The 19874-nt window shown below is 36.6% G+C and overlaps 1 pseudogene; it reads left to right on the plus strand.

The window, feature by feature from the left end:
- Window positions 1–6062: 6062 nt before the first annotated feature.
- LOC150045908 (protein transport protein Sec61 subunit gamma pseudogene) lies at window positions 6063–6269 on the plus strand (annotated as a pseudogene).
- Window positions 6270–19874: the final 13605 nt, after the last annotated feature.

Raw genomic sequence — 19874 nt, forward strand, 5'->3', positions numbered from 1 at the left:
CAGAGTAAATGGAAAGAAAAAGGAGTTAAAGTGACCTTTTATTATTAGGAGGGGAAAAAACACTGTGTTGGGCAGCAGGAAAGTAATGGTAAAGCACTGCCTGCCAAGTATCATTTTTTAAATGAAATTTCCAATTTTTCATGGAGGAACATATCTATAGGTAGTTGGACTTTTATGGCAGATGCAATTTTCTACCCTTCACCTAATTTTCCACACAGATTCATCTCTTTCCTCCTTTAAATTCCATATGGAAAACTCACTTCCCCTGAATGACAGAATTCGAAGGAACAAGGAAGGAAGGAGTTAAATCTATTTCTTTCAGTGAGGGGAAAGTTGTTTCCTGCAACTATATCTCAGTAGCCTAGGAGAAATGTTCTGCTAGATTAGGTTGATTGAAAAACTCCACTGATAAGAAAGGAAATGAAGAAGAAGTACCTGGAACTGTGGCCTTCATCCTATCTAGCAGTCTGTGGTCACTCCATCATTTTAAACTCCTGCTCACAACTCAACACGATCAAATGCTTTTTACTCAACAGAATTATAGGTGATTCACAAAATAAATCCCTAATCTCTTTACTTTCTTTAAATATATGCAAGTTAATTCAAATGCCTCCATAGATGTGTGTGAGTGTGTGGGGTGTGTGTGTGTGTGTGTGTGTGCGCGTGCTCACACCTATTTTTCTGGAGAATTAGAACACATTTATGAAAATAGGACAAAAAGGGTAGAATAGAGGATAGGTATTCAAATTTCATCCAGTATTGCAAGTTCTTTTTTGACCCTTCTTTTTCCACATGCTTCAGCTGCCCTAGAAATACCTATGGTCATATCTTAGTTCTGAGGATTTATCAAGTCCCTTGAAATTTAGGGCTATTGGACTTCCTGTTGGCATATTTTACAGAGCACAAGCCTGTGTTTCTTATGTAATGAGTGCAGGAGGATATGAACACTAGGAGTTTAGAAGAATTTTTCTTCCTGCTCAGTTTTTATCATTATATGCCCACTATGGTGCTTTGACCATCAGGCCACTGAGAGCAAACAGTGCAACACAGTTTGGAATAGACCCCATCGCTTCAGCTTTTATTAATGATTTTTATCTGGTATCGTTAGTTATAAGCTAAGTTCCTAAGAGTCAAGGGTGAAATCTTCTCTATTTTGAGTCATATATTTGTCGCCTTCAATAAAATGTGATGTCCACGAGAGATAGTCAGGGTATGTTCATCAAAATGAGTATGTGATAAAGGACTAAAGAAACCATGCCGGTGTGTGGCAGAATTGCTTGGGCAAAGGGAGAAAAGACTCCAAAAGAAAAGTATTAAAAAGGAACACACAGAGGTGACATCAGAAAGGGCAAATTTGTTGATATTTGTTCTCTTGGCTCTCACAACGTGAGTCGTTTCAATAGAAGTCACAGATAGGAGCTCACCAGCAAGTCAATTTCTACGAGTTCCAAAGTCCTACTTTGATAGTGAAACATTTGAAGGAGCCTTGGGCTCTCTGACTGGAACTTCTCAAGCTAGAGGGCAGAAATCTCACAGTTCTCAATTTAGCTCACTTGTAAGTCATCATGAAGGAAATGACCGGATTCCCCAGCTCATTAGCTGAAACAGTTCTGGGTAGTTTTTGAGTTTGCTCAGTTGACATGCATACTCTCTTAAACTAAGATCATGAAGTTTGATGTGTGTCTTTGGTGGAATATGCAGGTTGTATAATTTTCCATTGTGGAAGCCCTAAAAATCACATGGCGTTTAGGAAGTTAGGGATATGATTTTTCTATACTGCATCAACTTTAAACTCTATGTCTTTGTGACTTAACGCACATAAAGAAATTTCTTGTTACATGCTCACAAGAAAAAATTTAACTAGAGCTGGGTGCAGTGGCTCACGCCTATAATCCTAGCGACTCAGGAGACTGAGATCTGAGGATCACAGTTCAGAAACCAGCCCGGGTACTAAAGACCATGAGACTTTTATCTCCAATTAACCATTAGGAAATGGGAAGTGACGCTGTGGCTCCAGGGGTAGCATAGTAGCCTTGAGCTGAGGAGCTCAGGGACAGTGCCCAGGCCCAGAATTTAAGCCTCACAACCGATACAACAATGAAAGAAAGAAAGAATGAATGAATGAATGAAAGAAAGAAAGAAAGAGAGATTTAACTAGAGTTATCTGTAGAGTTTCATAAGTGAAAAATATATAATGTACCGAGAGTAGATGAATGTGTGAATCAGTGCTTACCATGGCAGGAACAAGTGGGAATGATGGCGCTTTCTGCTTATTTGTGAGGACAAGTTCAAATGAATGAAACGAAATTGCTTCACAAGATGGTAGGACAGTGCTGAGTAACAAAATGCACCACATTCTGTGGCGTGTTCTTTTGATTTACCTGATACTTGGTGCTCTTTGGGTATTTTTGTTGTGAAGAGCTGTGGAGGGAATTACAGTAATGTGGAGATTTTCAGATGTGACACTGATGACAGGGAGATTTGAGCAACTTTTCTCCGGATAAGCCCTGTAAGAAATACACTGCTAGATTTTTACTTTTCGATATACGACGCAGAAAATACCTATTGATTTCCATGTTGCTATGTACTTACCACTGAGAATTTGTAGAAGTGCCTCAGTCCAGCAAATATACAGCAGTGTGTGTGTGTGTGTGTGTGTGTGTGTGTGAAAGAGAAAGAGAGATAAAGAGAGAAGAGAGAGAGATTGGTCTTGAGTGAAACATAAAAGGCTTATGTTACTCCTATTGTTCTTTAAAATTTATCTTTAAGTAATAACAAAGGAAATGACATTTCACAAAGGCAGTTAATGAATATGATACATCTCGATCAATGTCAATCCTTTCAACGTTCTCACCCGCCCCTCCTCTTCTCTCACTTTTCTTAATTTTGTAGAATGTGCAATGAATTCTTGACTGCATTCTTCCTGCCACCCACCCTGCTTCTCTTATTTAATGCCTTGAAAGCCATGCAGTAAAGACTTAGCTTTTCCTCATTATTAGTTCAAAGGGAGAGACACAGAAAAAACAAATTCATTACAAATAAATTCTAACCCCTACTATTCTCTTAGATAATAGCTGAAAAGAAAAATTATGTATGCCATATGCAAGAGCTATTCTCAGTGAAATGACAAAGCAAGAGGGAATGCTTTCATTTTACTAGACAAATATTCCCCAACAAATGGTCAGCGCTCCAGAGCTGAAAGGCAGTTTAGCTCAATAGCTGGCACTCCACTGAGCCTCACTCACTACCCAAAAGATGAAATAAAGTGCCCAATAAGAAGAGTGTTTATTTGATGGCATAAATCATCTCTGGGCTATTCCTGATTTTCACAACTGCCGTTTAAATATGTTTGAAAACTGAAGGTTGTGTTGTGGTAGCAAGTTTCAAAGGCAAAAGCTTTACCATTAGCAAGGAATTACATTGTGACCTGGAATCTGTACAGGAATGTTCCAGCATTTATGTTGTAGCAAGTCCCTTGGCAATGTGTTGTGTTGTATTTTGGAATGAATGTCAACGCAGGTGTTTTGAGAACACAATGTGCTTTAACTCAGAATTAAGTAACTGTAGGCTGGTGGCATAGATAATTTAAATTTTGAATGCTCTTTTTAAAATTAATTATTAGAGACTGAATTTAGGACCTTGAGCTTCTAAGCACTTCTGTGCTTAGTTGAGGGAGCCATTTTTCTTTAGTTGTTGATCAAATAGGGTCTCTGTGCTTTTGCCCAGTAGGTCATGATCTGTGATCCTCCTATTTCTGCCTGGCATGTCTCAACTTATAGGATCCATTCAGTGATTTTTTTAAAAAAAAATATAGCTTTTCAGAAGGCTGAGATCTGAGGATTGCTCTTTGAAGCCAGCCTGGGCAGAAAAGAACATGAGACACTTATCTCCAAAAACTACCAAAATAGCTGGAAGTGGAGCTGTGGTTCAAGTGGTAGAGCAATAGCCTTATCAAAAAGAAGTTCAGGGGCCAAACTCTAGGCTAAAGCCTCGGAGCCCACAAAAAATAAATGAAATAAAATATAATATAATGAGGGATACAAATAGGAAAGAACAAGAAACATGGGGAGTGAAAACAAATATAGTTTTTGATGTTATAACCTCTAGGAAGAGAGATGTTGGGGAAAGATGTTGATTCACTTATTAAATGCATATATTTATTTGTTGATTCCTCAAGGGACTTTCCACAACGATTTGTTAGTTAAAAGCAGAGGAAAGGATGAGCAATATCTAAATAGGAATGAATATATGATGTCACATCTGTTCTACTAGAATGTACTTAGGGAATGTAGAGGGAGCCATTGGTTCTAGATAGAGAATGGAGTTGTGTAGATGGGCCAAAGAAAGTCACTTTTGAAATAATGAGTTTATTTATAGACACCAGTAGTTCATTCTTTCTTGCTTATTCCAGTATGTTGACTACTAATATATTTGTCCAAATACAACCTCTAAGTTTATAAAAATATGAACTAGATTAAGAAGGCAGAGGAGGAAGAAGAAAAGGAGGAGAAGGATTTAAATGTCAATATCTGCATGCCTATGTTTTTGTTTTTTCTTGGCTAAATATGTAGAATCCAAATGTCTACCTCACATGATTAACCTATAATCCTACCAGCATAGGAGGCTGGGTATGGAAGGACTGAAGTTCAAAGCCAGAAGGAAAGGAAGAGTGAATTCCCACCCGGATATTGACCCACTGCCCCCAACCACAACAAATCCTTAATGCATGTTTACGACATGAGGCAAAGATACTCTAGCTCCTGAGAGGTTATAGTGGGGGGGGGGGAGATGACATACTACTACCTCCTAAGTGGGGAGATTTCATTTTGCATAGAGAGAAATAAAAAGTTACTGTTATTTGAAAGCATTGCCATTTGTCCACAGTATGTCTTTAGTTGTATCCTTGAACATAACCATTCCACTTTTTCTATGGTTCCTTTCTTCTTTTTTGGCTTCTCATTGGTATTCACTAGGTTCATAAATCCCCCTGGCATTATTCATCTTATAAAGGCACTTTGTCTATCTAAATTAAATCTCATTCACTTGATTTTCTTTTACATCTTAAACTCTCAAGATCCATCTGCAATTTCCCTGTTTTTAACTTTCTAGTCTCGAGTATATAATCTCCTCATTTACAACCATCTCCAGGGTTTCCTTAAGTTATTTTTTTTCCTTTCTCTTAGCATTAACATATTAGAAGGTTATTGACCACCGGATTAGTTACCTCTTAAAATCACCTCTTAATGTTTTTTTGGAGATTCTGTACTATTCTCATCACTATTGGGTATTTCCAACCCTGAGGCATTATGGATATGTTACACAGCTGTCAGAGTACAGAGCCTCTTTCCTGTTTGGATTTCAGAAAATGAATACTTTGCCTACACTTGGATAACCTTGAGATGACCTTGGCATCCAGAGAAAGTCTTTAATTGTCAAGAAACTTTGAACTTCACAGTGATGATTGAGTTACTCGGTTGCAACACGAAACTCACAGGTCCCTAAAACCAACAGTTCATGTGTTTTTGAGTAGATATAACATTTTGGAGCAGCTCAGAGGGTAATTATTATTTCAGCTCATTATTTAGAAATTGCCATCAACTATACTTTCATGGTATCTTCACAGGCATTTGTTGATCATGGATTATTAATTTTGTTTGTGTGTGATACATTTTACTTCCAGAGAACTAAGGTATGTAAATGCTTGGACAATCAACGTCCATATGAAATTCCCACTGAAGATAGCTCAACTTTTAATCAAAATTTCCTGATTTCATCACAAAGTTACATTTCAATACCTTTAAACTATACTATCATTATGTAAATCATTTCTAATGGCTGTAGTAACAGTTTACCTGGCAATAATATAATAATATTCTCCTGTTGTAACAAGAATTCTTGGTGGCCTTGAGTCACATGACTCTCATGAAATTCCGATTTGTTTTTATGGCTCGTTTTGTCAAGTGACAATATAGGCCAACACATATAAAGGAAAAACAAGATGAGCTAGCTTCAATGCTACGTGTCTCTGGTGTGAGGAGTGCCCCTACCCTTAGCAGGTAATCATGGAACAGGTAATGCATTTTGTTGAGCCAAGTTGACAATTTGTAAAGGATTCAATTGGATGGGTTAAAAGATGTACCAAGCCTGAAAGAAGAGAATTCCAGAAGATTGCCATGGCGACAGCAATAGGATTTGCCAAAATAGGCTTCATTGGCTTCCTTGTAAAATTGATCCATATCCCCATTAATAACATCATTGTGAGTGGCTGAGTAAACCTGGGAGAGATTTTCATCATGGGGATTAAAGAGTGAAGGTTCAAGAAGCACATAAAGTAAACATTCTTCTAAATAGTGTTTTTCTGGTTTCATTTCCCATCCAAAAATATTTTCTATTCCTAAATTAAAATAATTTTGAAATAAACCTTATTTTTTCCATAAAAAATAAGATGAGCTAATAAATCTTGCTATTGGAAGAAGAGAATTTCTTCAATGGGAACTTACTGGAGTAATATATGTGAATTATTTACAAAATTACAAAAAGCAAAACATATGTTGAATTAATATAGGTATCAGCCACTCTCAGGACATAGCCAAAATCTCCAACTGGAGCAATGGACAGTGGGATTTTCTTTTCAGTTAGGGGAATTTGGTAGATTATAATAATATGGATAATACATTTGTGTAGTAGTAAGGCACTAAGTAATAATGAAAATATATATTGTATTAAGAAATTAATTTTCATAAGCACATTGACTAATATTTACATGACAGCATCCATCAGTTCATCTAGTATTTATTAAATTGTAACAGACACTGTGCTTAATGTTTTGACTTGGCTATAAATGTATATGATTCTTGTATTTGTGAAGATTATAGGCTTTTGGAATAAGACAGATAATGATAGCTGTAAATAGATAAAAGCAACATGATGTGGTAACATGGTTTTCTCATTTAACAGATTCACTCATGAATCACAAAATAATTATTGAGCACTCACAAAATGCCAGCTCTAACAGGCTGTGTAGTGATATAACATTGTGCTAAAGTCAAGGTCTCTGATCTTAGAGAATGTAATGTGCAAGGCAACAACAGAGAGTGTAGTGAGTTCTAGAGCTTCAGGTATTCAAAGATATTAGGTAAATATCAGAATCTAATTTTTATTTCATATGAGTAGCTTCTACGAAGCGATTATAAGGGACATCAAGCAAGAGCATAAGAATCACCTTGATTCAATGAAATAAAGGTAGAATCTTGATAATTATCACATAATTGAAACTATGACTGGTAAAAGTATGAGAAGACAAACACTGCAGATGGTAATCCAGAATGAGACAGAGAGATTACTACACGAACAATGAACTTGCCACATTCTGTAATTTAAAGGGCAAAAAAGAGGATCTTTTAGATAGAAGACTTAGAAATTATCATGAAAGTAGCAAAACAAGCCTGGTGAATCACATCTATAATCCTAGCTATGCAGGAAGCTGATATTTGAAAGATCACATTTCAAGCACAGCCTAGGCAGAATTGTTTACTAGATTACAACTAAAGTATTGAGCAAAAATCAGGATTGAAGTCCTAGCAAACCAAAGAAATTACCAGAGAAATGAGAGAAAGAGAGAGAAGGAAATGTCAAAGAATCAGATTATCATATGAACGAGAGATAGTCAAGACAATAGTAAAGTGTTAATTATGTATAACAAAATAGAGTTTATTGATGTCTAATTAGAAGAAATTATAGTAATGTGGCAGGGAACTAGGGCTTGTAGAATAAATAGGAGATGGGATGAAGAGAAGATGAGCCATTTATTTTAAAAATTTAAATGTAAAGGGAAAGGAAGCTATATCAGCTACAATGGGTTAGCAGTTAAGAATTGTAAAAGGATCCAGCACAAAATACGGGAAGAGATTTCTGGCTTCAGCTCTTGACAGAGAAAGAGCTTGGAAGGATGAGATAGAAGGTGTCAACTTTTCTGGGACCCATCAGAAAACCAATATCTCAGAGCAAAATCATCACTGTGATATGAAAAGACAGGCGCCTACAGAGTTGCTGTTGAGACTACTTACTGGAAATCTACAGGGAACCGAAAGCTTATAGGAACACTTCAATGGTAATTTAGATGAATTGCTCCAGGCTGGGTGTAGATTAGTTTGAAGTGATGTGCCACAGTTACAGACGAGTCTCAACACTTGTGTGGGGTTAATCACCATTTTCTTGTAGTGATAAGGAAAGAATGATCTCTCTGAGGCTGCGGGGAAGGGCAGAGTCATTATTCAGAGTCTTATGTATAAAAAAGGGACTATTTCAATATCCTTCCACATTACACCAAATCTAGATACTTCTAGCCTTCCTCGTTCACAGAAGGAAACATGAAGCTGTGAAGTGGTTAACAGGACGCTGGGTTGAGAATATAGTCTGGGAAATATTAGATGAGAAAAAGATAGGGGGTTTACAAAAAGTGGATGCTAATGGAAACATTTATGGGAGTGACAGATCTTACACACAAACCCACCCAAACAGTAGGATTTAGTCAAGTGATTGTGAAAGCTCACCCTTCTCCACTCCTACTATTATAGCCACATGGCTCCAAGGTAATGGCTTGAAACTGCAAGAGACTGCATCTCCAAGGGAAGAAAAAGCTTCAGGACAGTTGAAAGAGAGGAAGCAGAGGCATGAAGATTACACCAATGTGAATACCAGAGGTGAAGCATCAGGTATTTACAGCTACAATGGCTGTTAGGCACAATTTAATTCTTAACCGTATTACTTAAGATCTTCCCAATAAAGAAGAATTTATCTTATTCTTAACCATATAATCAAGATGCCTGTCTTTCTACCCAAAAATGACACCTCTCAAAAACAAAGGAACAACCAGATCACCAAAACAAGCAAACCAGCATAGGAAGCAACAGAGCGATCATTAGAAACACACTCGATTATGAAACACACATCAGAATTAGATAATGAAATTGAAATCGTGTTCATGAATCTCTTAGGATGCTAATGAGAAGTGAAAACAAAAGGTACTGATAGATGGAGCCTATCAACAAAGGGGTGGAGGGTCTAGGAAAGAATCCAGAAAGAATTCTAGTACTTGAAAACAATCTATAACAGGATGATGAATACTTTTTTTCATATTTTTTATTGTAATTAATACAAGGGTCACATGATATTTGCCAGATAGATGGTGCATTAATTCCCATACACTGATACCCTTTCACATGTCTTGGTCCCCATTTCCCTCCCCCTCTGATGAATACTTTTGATAGCTCATCCATAGTCTTCACACAGGCGAGAAAAGAGTCTCTAACATGGAAGCTAGCTTAATAGAAATTGGTCACACTCAGATGCATAAAGGGAAAAATCCCAATAATTGTAGGTTAAAATTGCATAAAGTATTTCAGTAATGCCACTGGATGAGGAGGAGGAAAAGAATAAAGCAATGAGAAGTAAGGAAGTATTTTTATGTAATAATAGCCAAGAACACTTCAAAATTAATGGCAAATATCAAACATTGATCCAGGGAGTTTGGAGAATACTCCACTGACCTGAATGTAGCCTTTCCATTTGAACTGTATCAACAGCCTCAAAAAGTATATGACTATAAAATACCTGTGGAAAAAACATTTGACAGCATAGTGGTTTAATTCGTGGTTAAAAGTCATGAATAAAGCAATAAAGTAATTAGAGAAATAAAGTAAAATTTTCTCAGGTAGAATTAATAAACTATAATCACCACAAATATCATACTTATTGATAAGATACTGTTCCCCTAAAAAGGAGAAAAACTCAGCATTTTGGTAACGTCTTCCAGGTTCATGGACCAGACCCCTCAATACTCCTGCTAGTTCTTAAGTTCTTCTATGCATATGTGCAATGCAAAATTCTCAAAAAAAACCACTATCAGCACGTGAGTTTTAGTCATCAATAAACTGCAAATTTACACTGAGAAGAAAAAGAGAGAGAATAGCAAGCACAATTGAGGGGAGAATAAAAGTTGTAGTATACATTGTACCGATTTAAGGACATATTCTAGTGAAAAATTGAAAAATCATCACGAGAAAAAGCATGACTCCACAAACAGATCTGTAGAAACTATAGCCAATTGATTTTTGACAAAGTAAAACCAATTCATTAGAGAAGAGATAATACTTTTTTTTCAGCATATGATGTTGGAAAAATTTGGTATCCATATATATGTATATGTATGCATGTATACTTGAATACTTCTTGAGGGCTTCATGTTTCATGCTAGGAAAGTACTCTACCACTGAGTCATAACCCCAGTCCTAAATAGACTCGACAGTTTTCAGAAATTTAAAATAAAATAATCATAATCGTAAGTGTAAAATTCAGAATAATAGCACTCTCAGAAGAAAGCATGACAGGTGTTGTCAATGACTTGCCAGGGTGAGTGTAGATGAGACACAGAATGTGCATCTATTACACAAAGAATTGATTAATTGGACTTAATTAAAGTCAAAATGTGTTGCACTGCAAAAGACACTAAGTAAAACAACAACAACAACAACAACAAAAAACCAGCAGCCAACGATGAAGAGAAGACATTTGTAGAATCTGTAACTGATGGAGAAGTTGCATCCAAACTTTTACTATCCCATGTTAAGAAAATAATCTAGCTGAATAAAAATGGACAACATCTATGACATCTCACCACAAAATATCTGCCAAGGAGATGATGCTTTGCATCTATGAAAATGGTTCTCTCACCTCTCCACTAGATGATCCACTTTATGGTAAGAAGGCGTGGTAACCTGATGTGTCATTTCTGGTGAGAATTTGGAAAAGACTTTGGTAATTTTTAGTAAATAATTCATTTTTAACCTGTTTCTGTGTATTGTGAACATGGGGGTGATGTATACACAGTCAGGTAAGGAGTACATTTCTTTTTGGACAAGGTCACTCCTTTCTTTCCTTCCCACAACTTCTCTAGTTCATTTTCAATCCACTATGGAGTGAGAACCATTGCTGCATTTATTCTGGCTTTGGCCCTCCATTTCTGTTTCTCTTCTTACCTTCCCAGACAGATAAATGAACAAATAAGACAAAAAGAAAAGGAAACAACCACAGACAATAACAAAGAAGAAACTTATTTCTATCTATTGGAGTTTTTCTCATTAAATATTATTTTATATGTTCAGGTGCATAGAGCCAGTGCATCTTTATGTTCCTCCTTGAAGGAAATCCTCCTTTGAATAATTCATTTTAATAACTATTTTTGATAAACTATTTTATTGTTTAAAGATAAAATTCAGTGATCCTGTGCCTAGATGTTTACTCAACTTAGGTCCACACAAAAACATGTTTGTAAATGTGTTTAGTAGCTTCATTAATATTTATTAAGATCTGAAAACAATAAGAACGTCTTTGAATAGTATAAGTAGGTAAAAATAAGTAGGTACCCATGATCAGGTTCTGCATGATGATAAAAAAGAAATTAGCTAAAGACATGCAGAGGCCTACATAAATGGTAAATAGTATTGCCAATTGAACGAAAGTAGTCTGAAAGTGTGTGGTTGCTTATTGTGATATTCAGTAAAATATTCCGTAATTACATAGAAATTCATGTGGTGTGAACATTTCTGATTGTAGTTCTGAAGAATATTAAAATATGTTTTATGAATCTGATAGTGTGTCAAAATTATGAGTGTCAATATATAACTAGTCCTGCTGTAAACATCTGTAGATACGCACTCATCGAGGGAAAATGAAATGCAATATTTAGAACAATTAATGTATTGGTGAATTAAATATGGAGAGGGTAATTTTTGTGTTAGTATAATAATATATTCAAAACAAAATATATGATGGCCTTAATTCAGCCAATATATATATGTGCTGAATGATGAACTTTAAACTTGGCAGATATTCTGCAAGATTTCATAGTCTTTATCAATAAGATTCATACGGCAATGCAATGCTTTCATTTTAACTCATTATGAAGTTTGTTAGGCTACTTGAAACTAACTTCAGGTTTGACTGTCTGCTATCCTGCAGTGCTTTGCTCAAAATAGCCATATGATATACACTGGTACCTTCCAAGAGTTAATAATCAAATACATAGATAAAAACAAAAGTGTGTGTGTGGGGGAGTTATAGAATGCTGTAATGTATGCTGTGACAGAAGCACTGGACGATAAAACCTGCTACTGGGAGGTCTCCCTGAGAAGATGCTTGAGGGCAATTTTCAAGGACTAGTGGGAATTCATCCAGCAGAGGCGGAGGGTAGAAAGATCCTGGAAGCCACAAAGCCACAGGAGAGACAGCGAGAGGTGATGCATTTGGAAAGTCTGCTGATATGCTCATGACCTCAGAAGGGCCGTGAGAAGGGAAGGGTTGAAGATGCAGATGGAGATACAGGCAGTCAGGTCAGTGTCATTATGCATCCTCATCAGAGGCCTTCAATAATAAAGAATTCAAGGCACTTGAGTAATTTGGTATCAAGGAGCTAATTATGGGCTCTTCTCATTATGTATTAGAGGCAGAGCTGATCACAAGTTTCCAGGGAGAGGCATAAAGTCATCAAAAGCGGTCAGCCGGATCTGGCAAAATGAAAGTGATTACTGTAATATTTTTGGATTCCGTGCAGAGTTTGAATCTTTTGCATCTGCCCCTTCAACCGGAGCATTTCAGAATTGGTTCTGAGAACAAACTGACTGGCTTAGAGAATTTCCATAGTTTGAGGACTTGTTGCTGAATGTGGAAATGAGTCAGGTTTCAAGAGTTACCTATTGCGTTTGGTGTGCTGATAACTTTAACTATACATAAAATAAGAAGAAAGAGCAGCTGTATTTTTCCTATCTGCAAAATAGAATCTGGAAGTTAAAAGTCTATCATTTCCCTTGAATACCAATAGTTAGCATTTGCAGAGTCGTCACAACTAAACTTCAGCATATGGCATTTGTTAAGTTCATCAACACTCCGTTGTAATTAGTGCATCTATTTCACTTCATTTACATCTAAACTGTAAACCTATGCAAAACTGCAAGACTTCTGTACACTTCACTAAAGAAATCTTTTTTTTTTACTTCCCATGCCAGTTGAGTGCAATATTAATAATGGCAAAATGAGAGCTTAAGTTTAATGTTGTATTGTTCAGAGTTCTGACTCAGGGATCCTTATGTTTTTATTTCAGCTTGCTCACTACTTTTGCCTTGCAATCACAGGGTCATTTTAGTAAGATGGTAGATGACATTCCACAAAGGGGGTGTTCCTCTGGGAAATGCCTTCACTGGGCTGACGTTCAACAGCATCGAGAAGGAAGCCAGCCCACAGCATCCAAGCCCAACAGAAAGGTTCTTCAATTGTGAGCCATCCACTGGTGGTATATGTGAGCCACACACTGCCTTGCTTTACTAAGTCATGATCTGTGTCACTCCGGGTGTGCGACACAAAGAACGGAAGGAGTTGTTCAGTCTTCATTCATTTCATTCATTCATTTCCTAGGTGCTTTATGTGCACTTGTCTGTTCATGTACCTCTCAGCACTAATCGTAAACTCTAGACTTTCTTTACTTTCAGATGCCCCAACCAATTCTTAGAAGCTTTAACTAAGTGGCTTAAGGTTTTGATAGTAAGTACAAAGGGAAACATTTTAATCCAGGTGGATCTGATGTCTGAGCTTAATATTAATCTAACCCTTCCATTACCTCCTGTATCCTACTGGTCATTCACATGGATGGTACCGTGTGTGTGTGTGTGTGTGTGTGTGTGTGTGTGTGTGTGCAATGCCTGCGGTTGGGTGACCTCACTGTGTCCATCGATTCAGCTAATTCTGTGGGCTCTCAGATTAGCAATCTGTGCAAACCCATAGCTTTCATTTTTTTCTTTTCATATTTACACAGATGAAATTTTTTATCAATATCATATTTGGGTCGAATCATCCTTTAAGGTCCTACTGTGTGCAAGCAGTCTTTGTAGAGCGAGGAACAGGATAAGTGTTATAAAGAGGATTGTGATTTGAGTGTTGACTCATGAAAGGATCAGTTCCGCAGGGTGGAGCTGCTCAAATCCTCAACAGTGAAACCACCTCAGTAGTAAAAGCGACCTCACAAAACAGTGGATTGTGAATCTCTTAGAGGTTTTCAGGGAGATGAAACCGCCTATAAATAAATACCAATGTCTAAAAATTGTGTCATGTGAATAAAAGTCTGCCTTACTTGATCCCAAGGTCTTTGATCCATTTGGAATTAATTCTGGTGCAGGGTGACATCTAAGAATCTGACTTTAGTTTTCTACAGGTGTTTAACCGATTCTACCAGCACCATTTGTTGAAAAGGCTGTGTTTCTTTCATCTTATTTTGTTGGCTTCTTTATCGAATAGGTGGCCAGAGATCTGTGGGTTGATTTCTGGTTCTTCAGTTCTATTCTACTCCTCCTCAGGCCTGTTCTTGTGCCAGTACCAAGCTGTTTTTTATTACTACATCTCTGTAATAGAGTCTGAAGTTTGGTATTTATAATCTTCCAGTGCTGTTCTTTCTGCTAAAGGGATTGTTTTTGCTATTCAGGGTCTTTTACCATTGCATGTGAATTTTTGGGTTACTTCCTCTGTTTCATTAAATAATGACATTAGAACATTGATGGGTGTTTCATTGAATTTGTAGATGGCCTTTGGCAGGATTGACATTTTCACGATATTAGATGGAACATGGGAGATTTTTCTACTTCCATAGTTTGGCTTTAATTTCATTTTCAAGTTTTTAAAGTGTTCTTCACAGAGGTCCTTTACTTCCTTGGATAAGTAAATTTTTACGTATTTTATTTTATTTTTTGAGACTATTGCAAAAGGAGTTGCTTTCCTGATTTCTGCTTCACTATTTTCATTATTGGCACACAGGAAAGCAGTTGATTTTTGAGGTTTATTTTTATACCTTGCTACTTTGCCAAAGTTTTAAATCAGCTAGAGTAACTTGGGAGTGTTGTCTACAAAGGTTCTTTAAATACAGACTCATGTCATCTGCAAAGAGGGAAAGTTTCACTTCCTCCTTCCTTATTTGGATTCCCTTTATGTTTGCTTCTTGCCTTATTGCTCTGCCTAGATATTCTACTATTGTGTTGAAGAGGAGTGGAGAGGGTGGACATCCTGATTTTAGAGGAAATGGCTTTAGCTTTCTGCTCTTAATTATAATACTAGCTGTAGGTTTGTCATACACAGCTTTTTATTATACCAAGGAATGTTCCATGGATTCCTAATTTCTCCAAAGCAAAACATATGGAATGCTTAACAAATTTGCGTGTCTTCCTTGCATCATTCCAACGTTAGTAATATGCTGCCGAAGTCAGTACTCCTTCAAGCTGATTTACACATCTGATCGGGTTCATTTGGGCTGTGCTGTTTATGGTGGTGGATCCTGTGAAACAGATTATCACTTCAATCAGTCATTTTCCTGTTCTTGTGTGGATAATAACTCTGAGTCATATTCCCTCGAGCACCCTTAAATTGATACCACAGAGAGTGTGTTTAGGAGACTCTTCCACTGGGTGCCAAGCCGTGGAGCACCTGAGGACACACCAGGGAATTAATAAATAAAAAGCAAATAATAATAATAATAATAATAATAACCACTATAGAGGCATCTAAGTAGAAGAAGCTTGGCTGGTTGGTTGCATGCAGCAATATTCAATCTGATCATTATTTGGCACTTGCTCCATAATTATGTGAGCACTATCAATTCTTCTGGGCATGGATCACAGCATGTTTATAACCACTGATTAAGTGCATCGGTGTTCCTTGAACGATTACAGTTTATGATTATCATCACTGCCCTCAGTTAACAAAAACCATACTTCAGTGCTATGTTCTAGACTTCACTCCTACCTGGACTTTCTGTTTTCTGAGTCTTCTCCTTGTGATAGGATCTTTGGGAAAACTCTATCCACTATGTTTTGATGCATGGCAAAGAATGTCACATAGAAATCTAATTCCTCAAAGATAAAGACAAGATTCTTTATTAACTTAGCACTTTGGACTCCACTCCATCACCATTTCCAATTTCATTTTCTGTGAATCATGTGCCGGGATATTCCATTTTATCCTAGATGTTTGTCCATTCTTCTCAAAGTTGCCCAAAAGATGGCAATTTCACTCTTTGTTTACCAAATTACTATTCCTAAAATTCTTTCCTGTCCACATGGTTCAAGTCACACCTCTTCTGATAAATCCTTTTAGATTGCCCAACAGTCACAAAGATTTCCTCTTCTTTGGAACTCATAGTTGCTGTGTTTTCTTTATTACTCATAGCAATTAATCAGGTACTGCCTTGTGGTATCATAATTATTCTATCTCAAGCTATTTGTCTTTCTTCCTAATACTGTGTGATAAGTTATGCATCTTTCCTCCCATAGGGCACAAAGCAGGGAGATGCATATAAATCATATTCAATAAATGTTTGATGATCTTCTGATTTATTACATATAACAGACTGGATTTATTCAGTGATGAGAAATGTGTACTACTGTTACTAAAAATATGATTAAAATTTTTATGATGTTTTCACAGATCTGTAACTTGATTTTACCCCCAGTTTAATGAAATAGATCTTTGTGTCTTCAGAAGTATGTCTTTGTTTTGTGCTAGAGATATACGAGAGAGTCTAGACATAACTAAGGATGATGAACTTTTTCTGTAGTCCTATCATCGTATTGTTTCAGAAGGGGTTGTGCACTTGAATCGGCCAGTTGAATTTTTTTAGTTTATTTTACGGAGGTAAAAATGAAGTTTTACTCAGTTTGCTGTCCCGAAAAGTGGGATTTCACCTCCCTGGAAATATTTGGCAGTGTCTGGATGTCCTTTTACTGGTTACACGTGGGGAAGCAGAAGTGTGGACAGTTTCCATGAACATTGGGAGTGTAGAGATATACTGCGGTATATTGTTCGCAGATGGCAACACTTGAACTCTGCAGCAAAACCACCATAAACCAAAGCTTTAAAAAACATGTCTTCATTATATCCCATCTTCCTGTCTTCACAGTAACTTTTCCCTCGTCTCAGTTTAGCACTCACTTCATGTGTTCAACAGACTGTCTCTGTTTATGCAAAGTCATATTTCTCCCCATTCCCACATGCCTAATTACTATCACAGAATTATAACCATCTTCCAGCACTCTTCATTATTTTTTGTCATTACTCTCTCAAGCCCCCTTGTTATAAGGCATAAGAAGGAGAGCAGAATAAATGACGGTTGCTTATATGTATGCATGAAGTCAAGCTGTGAGTAAACATTTTTCCCCCTATCTCCTTTGACTTAGAATAGGTACCACTTTAGAGTTAAAAGTTCTTGTCACCCAGTTACAGTTGATCTCCTCAGCTGATGTGCCTCTCACATATGGTGAGAAACGGATAATTAGTAGGGAGCGGCTGGATAGATTTGACTTGATAAACCCTTCATTATTTTGTAGATTTATAGATAAGAGTGATTATACACCCATTAAGCAATAATGTGTGAGACATATAACCAGCTATTATCATGAAAGGAGTTTCAATGGATGTAGACTCCAATAATGGAGAAGTACTTACAGTTTTTATTTTTATGAATGAGGTCAGCCCTGGATGTTCTGAGAGGAACACAGACTCAGATGATTGACAAGTGACACAATTCCAGTCCAACACCAATAAAATCTCAATTAATACATAACCATCCAATACTGTCAACTATATTATAAATAGGCATTATAAACATTAGCTTATGCATGTATAAAATAGGAATTCACTTGTAAGTTAATTTGTTGGGCAATCTAAAATCACTGGCCATCGTCTCCTCTTTTCTTGTGGTCTATAATCTTTGAAGTCTTTAACATGGATTTAGCTCTCTATAAAGTTTCTTAAAGTATCTCATTGACATTCCCGGCCCTTGACATAATTAAGCACTTTATTAATTCTATAATACACAATAATATATCTCTTATCATCCTTAATTTAATTTTGTTGTTATCACTCATCTTCATGAGTATTTACCTCAGGTTACCCACGAATCCCTAATTCTTTTATCCTCCCCAAAAGACCACAAATTTTTGTTTAAGGTCTTAGAGTGGACAATAAATTTAGCTTTAGCATCTTCTAAAAGGAAGTTATAACATTTGCTGGATAAGACTAGATATATGATATAATATGTACTAATTATATATGTGTCTATATATGCATACATGTATGAGATACGCTAAACTTATATTTCTAGGAAACAATGCTGTGTGAAAATCATTAACATCTGGAACTATGCTAAAAGAAAAGCTTTTAATTGTTTTCATTACTTATATTTGCTTACAAAAGGGAGGGTTTCATAGTCACATTTCCATATATTAATATTGTGTTCAATTCATTTCATTCTCTTTCAAACTCCCTATACTTTCTTCCCTCAGATCAACGTCAATGGGTCTCATTGCTATAGTCACAAATAATCTATTCAAATTAGTAGTCAACATAATACCTACACAACAGTGTTATTTAAAATAATTGACATAGTTATAAAATATGGTTATTATTATTATTATTATATCAAGTATTTATTTTATTGAAGTCTAGTCTGAAATACAGCTTTGTGAAGCCAAGACTTCAACTTAAAACAAAGCATGGAAGCACAGAGCTAGAATGCCAGCAATCAGAGGTTGGAAGCAAAAGGATCACGAGTTCCAAGCCAGCCTGGTATACATAGAGTTTGAACAGCTTTGCGTTGCAGCTTCAAAAGGCAATGAATACAAATAATTCTCTGTGATCTGTCTCTCCTCTCTCTCTCGCTCTCTCTCTATATGTATGCATATATACATATGCATACATATATACCTATATGAATGGATACTTCGTGATATTTTGCACCCCATATTAGCTGAATGTGAAATGATTTTCCATCTTCCAGTTAACTTCTTTCAGTTATCCTTGTATTTTTCAGCATTCTTAACGCATATGATATTCAGCAAATGTTTTGGGAATAAAAAGACAATCCAAACCTCATGGATGCCACTGTGACACTGATCTTGATGCGTCCTGCACATGAATGGACATAGTAAGGCAAAATCCCTTGGTACAACCATTTGAAGACTATTCCTAAAAAGAAGAGGAGGTGTCATTTAAGTATGCCATTTGCTTTTTTAAAAAAAATAATAATTGGGCTTCTCTGCCCTCCATTATTTGACAAGTTCAGAGACTTTGAATAGAAAGCTCTACTTTTTCTGTGGTGTCCCCTTGAAGACAAGTTTTCTCCTTGCAAAATGATGACCACTGGGCCAAACTTTCTGAACTTTATAACAGAGAGCTGCTTTTATAAAACCTGTAAATGACTATAGTCCTCAGAATTTCACTTTTCAGTTTACTAGTAATTTGTAAGCAACTAGAGCAACATGTAGAAGAAAGATGGAGGGAGAGGAGAGAGAGAAGAGGAAGGAGGAAGGGGAGAGAGACAGAGAGAGACTGAGAGAGAGACAGAAAGACGGAGAGAGAGAGAGAGAGAGAGAGAGAGAGAGAGAGAGAGAGAGAGAGAGAGAGAGAGAGAGAGAGAGAGAGAGAGAGAGAGAGGAAGAACCTGTGATGAAAATGTGAAACAGGCTTAGGTAAGCTTGACTATCTGACTCAGGGGTGAGTGAAGATGGAGACAGGCCTTCTTTTATCTCAGTGTTCTTTCCCAGATGCAGTTAACCCTTTCAGAGAAGCAGGAGGGGAGGGCACTCATACTTTCTAGGAAAAAAAAACCTCAACAATTCTAAAATTCACAATCGATTGCGATGATCTATCATCTAGAACTCAGCAGTCCACAAGTATTTGATATAGGCCAAATTCTACATGAATTGTAATAGCATGTTGTACATTTGTGCAGTGTAAAACCTTCCCTGAAAGGAGCCACTTTAAAATAATGATCAAATCAGATC

This window comes from Megascapheus bottae, chromosome 26, assembly GCF_031878675.1.
Source record: "Megascapheus bottae isolate mThoBot1 chromosome 26, mThoBot2.hap1, whole genome shotgun sequence".
NCBI classification, from domain to species: Eukaryota; Metazoa; Chordata; class Mammalia; order Rodentia; family Geomyidae; genus Megascapheus; species Megascapheus bottae.